Raw genomic sequence first — 6,309 nt, forward strand, 5'->3', positions numbered from 1 at the left:
TCCAGATCAGAGGCTGTAAGTGCATCTAGTGCCCCTTAGTGATTTTGGTGTATTGAAGACTTATAGGTTAAGGGACTAATGCGTTTGTGAGTGTACACATGTCTATAAGTCTATGAGGAGTTTGATATTTACAGAGAAAGTCGACCCCTAAAAATGAAGTTCTTCAACTGAAGACTTTGATATTCTAAAGACTTTCTGAAGACTTTGAAAGTGAAGAAATTGGTGTGACCTTGAAGACTTGGTATTCATCTGTGGAACATGAAGCATGAAGACTTTTGTTTTTGTAGTTTCATTTTCTCTTTCTTGAGTCATAGGAAACACCGTACTATTAAAGGGGGTCGAGGAAATACTAAGGAAAAATTTCCATGTGATGCTCAACTCAAAATCCTACACCTACCAATCCCTTCGAGTGAAGCCTTTGGAAATCTCATACAGTTCAGTTACTTTCTTCAGTGACAGAGACGAAGTTCTTCTGGTCGCTGATGAATTTGTTATGACTGAGGAGTTAGGAATTCGTCAGTGCGAATTACCTACACAGTGAGGAACATGATAGCCCTGAGGAATTTGAGAGTCAAATTTCCGACCGTTGCTGTGCTGCGCGCCAGCTGTCCCAAAATATCTTATCCACCTAACGGTCATATCATTGAGGGGCATTTATGTCTTATCATGTCGGGCTGCTCCCTAGGCTATAAATAGCCGCCCCCTACAACCACTAGTTGGTTGGCTGCTCCGAGAGAACTTGACACTTGTCATTTGAGAGCAACCCATCCTCCGAGGACTTTGAGCGAAAATCATCGAGTGAGGAAAACCCAAAACCAAACCCCTACAAACCCAAAGTGATTGAGCATCACTGAAGAAATTGATCCCGCGTGGATCCGACGCTTGTTACCTTTGAAGACTGTGCTTCTTCCAGACGGTTAGGCGTCAAGGTCTAGAGCATCCAAGAGGAATTGTGGATCGCCGAGTGACCAAGTCTGTGAAGGTTTGGAAGTCGCCTGAAGACTTACCACGAGTGATTGGACGAGATCTGTGTGATCTTAGTTCAAGGAGAATACGGTGAGGACTGGGTGTCCTGAGCTGCATGCTCAGTGACTGGGTGTCCGGGACTATGTGTCCTCGAGTTTAAATACTCAGCCGCTCCAACCAGACGTACAACTGAGACAACAGTTGGAACTGGTCTACCATCATTGTCTTCACCAACCTAACTGGTTCTATTTCCTCAACCCTTTCATTTCCTCATTACTGTGTTGAGTGTTTGTTCATATCTGTGTTTGAAGACTTTGACTGAAGACTTTCTTAATTTCCTCAGTTCAATTTCTTCAGTCTGTTTGTCTTCACCTTGTGTTATCCTGTGATTACGCTTTCTGTACTCTGTGCTAGTCTTTATTTCATCATGATGACCATGCTTGTATTCTGTTATGCTTACTTCTGAGTACTTATTCCGCTGCTAATAGTTCTTCGCTAAGGAATTTCCTCACCGACAAATTCCTTAGTGAAGAATTCATAAAAATCGCCTATTCACCCCCCCCTCTAGTCGACATAACGCACTTTCAATTGGTATCAGAGCAAGGTACTCCCTTGTTCTGTGTGATTTTGGTTTAACCGCCTGGAGTTTTAGTTATGTCGACTGCAGGTATGATCAAGTTCTCGGCTGGGTATCCTACCTTTGATGGGATGGACTACCCCTACTAGAAAAACAAGATGCGAATGCATCTCGAGGCAATTGACAACGATCTCTGGTATGTTGTGGAAAATGGTGTTCCCTCTGTCTCACCCTCACTGAATGCTACCAATGTGAAGAGATTCAAGCAACTCGATTCTCAAGCGAAGAATATCATATGTGGCCACCTGAGTAAACGACGGTATGGAAGAGTGAGTGCTTTGGAAACTGCTAAGCTTATCTGGGATAGGCTGTCCAAAGTGAATGAAGGAGTCTCAACTCAGCGTGACTCTCGAGTTGATGTTCTTCGGAATCTCTTCAACCGCTTCAAAAGACTCGACAATGAAAATGTCCAACAAACCTTTGATCGCCTCACTGACATCTCAAATGAGCTTCAAGCCCTCGGTGCCACTAACATCACTGACCATGAGGTGGTGAAGAAACTGTTGAGATCGCTTGATTCCTCATTTGACACTCTGGGTCTGATGATACAAGAACGGACTGACTACAAGTCTCTTGATCCTGCCGATATCCTCGAAAGGCTAAATACTCACGAGTTCCAGCTTGCTAAAAAGAGAGATCTCTATGGTTCGAGCTATGGCAAACCACGTGCCCTGAAGGCCAAGGTTGTGTCTGAATCTGAATGTGAGGATTCTGGTAGTAGCCTTGGTGATCCCGAAGAATTGAGCCAGGAGCTAGCACTGCTCGTGAAGAAATTCCAGAAGTTCTCAAGACGTGGTCGCTTTGGAAAATCCTCAAGAAGCAGTGATTCATCATCAAGTGACTGTAAGAGAAGGCTGTGCCACAAATGCAAGAAACCTGGTCATTATATTCAAGATTGTCCTCAGTGGGAAAAGGAATTGAAGAAGAAGAAATACAAGGATTACAGTTCTAATGATGCGAAGAAGAAGAAGAAATCGTCAAAATCTTCGTCATCAAAATCCTCGAAGTCTTCATCTCACAAGAAGAGCAGCTCCAAGAAGGCTCGGGCATTCATTGGCAAGGAAATGGACTCTGAAGCTGAATCTAAGGAACATAAGGAAGAGGAGGCGTCTGAAGAATCCGAATCTGGTGTGGCGAGTCTGGCCTTCGCTACTGCTTTCGTTAGCAAGTCCATCTTCAACACTGAAGAAACTGACCCCACTGACAAGCCTAATGAAGATAATGATGACTACGCTCCCACCTATTGCTTCATGGCAAAAGGTGCAAAGGTACTCAAATACACCTCCTCTGAATCTAGTGAAAATGAATCTGATGAGAATCTCAAGCCCAGCTACTCTAAACTTGCTAAGATTGCTGTAAAACAACAAAGGGCTTTTGAAAAGGTTCAAAACATGCTAGACAAAAGTGATGATATGTTGGGTGAAGAAATGGATCGCACTAAAGCCCTGACTGAAAATCTTCAGAGACTTCAGTCTAGGTTTGATAACCTTCAAAGTCATCATAACACTCTCTTATCTGATCATGAGAAACTTTCTTATGAATTTCTTCAAAGAAAGCAAGATCTTGAGAAGCTAAGAGTGAGTTATGAAGATCTTCAGAAGGAACGTGATTCATTACTTGCTCAACAAATCAGCACTTCTCAGGAAGAATTTGTTCCTCCATGCTTAAAGTGCATTGAACGTGAATCTGCTAATTCTTCACCTAAATGTTCAAATGCTTCAACTGTTACAAATTCTTCACCTGCCTCTGCTATCACTAATTCCTCATCTGAGGACATTGCTAGTATCACTGACGATGCAGGGCTGAAGGAATTGTACATGACAGGCATGTACAAAAGCCTCAAAGGGCATCAGACTCTTTGTGATGTGCTTAAAAAGCAGATCCTCAACAGAAACCCTAGGAAAGAGGGTATTGCCTTTGATAGGAAACTCAATGCCGATGGAACATATTGGAAGCCTGAGCAGTACCCCAAAACCTCATGGGTTGCTGCAAAGGGACCTCCAGTTGATCCATCTAACTTATCTGGCTTTACATGTGAATCTCCTCATCCTTCTGATGAGTCATTTGACTCCAACTATAAACTGTTCAAAAATCAGAATGGTGAAGTATTTGCTAGATATGTTGGCACTAACTACAGGAACGGTTCTCCCATAAAGAAAATCTGGGTTCCCAAGAAGTGCCTTGAAAGTCTTCAGGTGAATGTCCTCATGACACCACCAGTGAAGAACAGGAACCCCAGATCAAATTCTTCATATGGATCAAATTCCTCAAATGGATCAAAGTCCTCATATGATTATCATCGTGCTAACAACTCTGTTTCGCAGGGTAGAGCTAAGGGCTATGAATATGTGCATTATTCTTCAAACCATTATGTTCATAAGTCCTCGAAGAATTTCTCTGCTTATTCATATGCTTACCCTAACCCCTCTTATGTGAAACAAAATTGTTTGGCTTCTATGCCACCATTCTCGTATGGTGCTCGCAGAGTGATGAACTCTTTGCCACCCCTTCAGATGTGGGTGGTGAAGAAAAAGAACTAATATCTTCTGCAGGGTCAGGTCTCCAGACGTGCCTTAACGTCTGAAGAATTTGCTGGGGACCTGACAAAATTGCCTGAAAGGACGCAGGCGAATCATGATGAAATTAACTTTCACACGTCCTCCTACTGCTATATCTGTTTACTGTTTGATGAAATTCATCTGATGAACTTGATATCATATTCTTCATTGATGAAGCATATGAGATTGTAAGTTACACTAATTCATCTGCAGGATGATCAACCCAAAACCACTGAATGGGTCCTCGATAGTGGATGTACAAATCACATGACTGGTGACAAGAATCTATTGATGGATGCTCCCTTATCACCGTCACATCTGAAGCATATCATCTTTGCTGACAAAGGCAAAAGTCGGGTCTTGGGTCTTGGTAAGGTTGCGATCTCTAAGGATAAACACATGGACAAAGTCATGCTTGTTGAGTCCTTAGGATACAACCTCATGTCAGTCTCAATGATTTGTGATCTTGATATGGTTGTTGTCTTTGGCAAGTATCGATGTGTTGTGATTATGGAAGCTGACAATTCCAAAGTCTTCGAAGGCTTTAGGAGAGGAGATTTGTATATTGTTGATTTCTCTACAGGACCACAACCAGCCATGTGTCTACTTGCAAAAGCTTCAGAAGGCTGGCTATGGCATCGACGACTTGGTCACGCAGGCATGAGGAATTTGCACACGCTTGCGAAGAAGAAGCATGTCATTGGCATTGAGAATGTCAAATTCCTCAAGGATCACTTATGCGGAGCCTGTGAAGCTGGAAAAATGACCAAGGCCAAGCATCCAGCAAAGACTATCATGACCACTACTCGTCCATTCGAATTGCTTCACATGGACCTCTTCGAACCTAATCATTACTCAGCAGTCACTAATGATGCATCTCTATATGGTTTTGTCATTGTTGATGATTACTCTCGATATACATGGGTACACATTGTTACTTACAAACATGAAGTGCAGGAAGTCTTCAAACGTTTTTCCTCGAGGGCTTCAACCAACTTTGGTGTGCAGATCAAGCACATCAGAAGTGACAATGGAACTGAGTTCAAGAATTCCGGTCTTGATGACTATCTTCATGAAGTTGGTATTACTCATGAGTTATCTGCTCCCTATACTCCTCAGCAAAATGGCGTCGTGGAGCGCAAGAACAGAACTCTTGTAGAGATGGCTCGCACTATGCTTGATGAATACAAAACGCCTCATCGTTTTTGGATTGATGCAATTGATACTGCGTGCCACATCAGCAGCAGAGTATATCTTCACAAATTCTTCAAGAAGACGGCCTATAAACTCCTCACTGACAAGAAACCCAATGTGAGTTATTTCAAAGTCTTCGGTGCTAAATGTTGGATTAGAGATCCTCACCACAATTCTAAATTTGCACCGAAAGCACATGAAGGTTTTATGCTTGGTTACGGAAAGGACTCGCACACCTACAGAGTCTTCAACATTGTTCTTCACAAGATTGTTGACATTGTAGATGTGCGGTTCGATGAAACTAATGGCTCGCAAAGAGAGCACCTACCTTCTGTGTTAGATGAACCAGCACCTGAGGATTCTATCAAGTTCAAGGCAACTGAGGATGTCATTCCAACTGAAGAATTTGCTGAAGAATTCATTCCAGTTCATAAAGAACATCGAGCTGATACACCTGAAGAAAATGCTGAGGAAAATGGTGCTGAAGAAAATGCTGATCAAACTCCTCAGCGACAACCAGCTCATCCTTGCGTTGCAAAAGAAGTGCAAGTGGAGAAGATCATCGATGACATTAGAGCACCAGGTCCTCTCACACGCTCAAAAGCTTCACATTTATCTAACTTTTGTGGGCACTATGCTTTTGTCTCTATCACAGAGCCCACTAAGGTAGATAAAGCATTTTTGGAGCCGGAGTGGATTCAGGCTATGCAAGAAGAATTACATCAGTTCGAGCTCAACAATGTCTAGGAACTGGTCAAACGTCCAGATCCTCGCAAGCATAATATCATTGGCACAAAGTGGATCTACCGCAACAAGCAATATGAAAATGGCCTTGTGGTGAGGAATAAGGCACGGCTGGTAGCTCAAGGCTACACACAGGTTGAAGGAATTGATTTCGATGAAACTTTTGCACCTGTTGCTAGACTTGAGGCTATTCGCATATTACTTGCTTAT

This window comes from Triticum dicoccoides, chromosome 5B (assembly GCF_002162155.2).
Source record: "Triticum dicoccoides isolate Atlit2015 ecotype Zavitan chromosome 5B, WEW_v2.0, whole genome shotgun sequence".
Taxonomy (NCBI): domain Eukaryota; kingdom Viridiplantae; phylum Streptophyta; class Magnoliopsida; order Poales; family Poaceae; genus Triticum; species Triticum dicoccoides.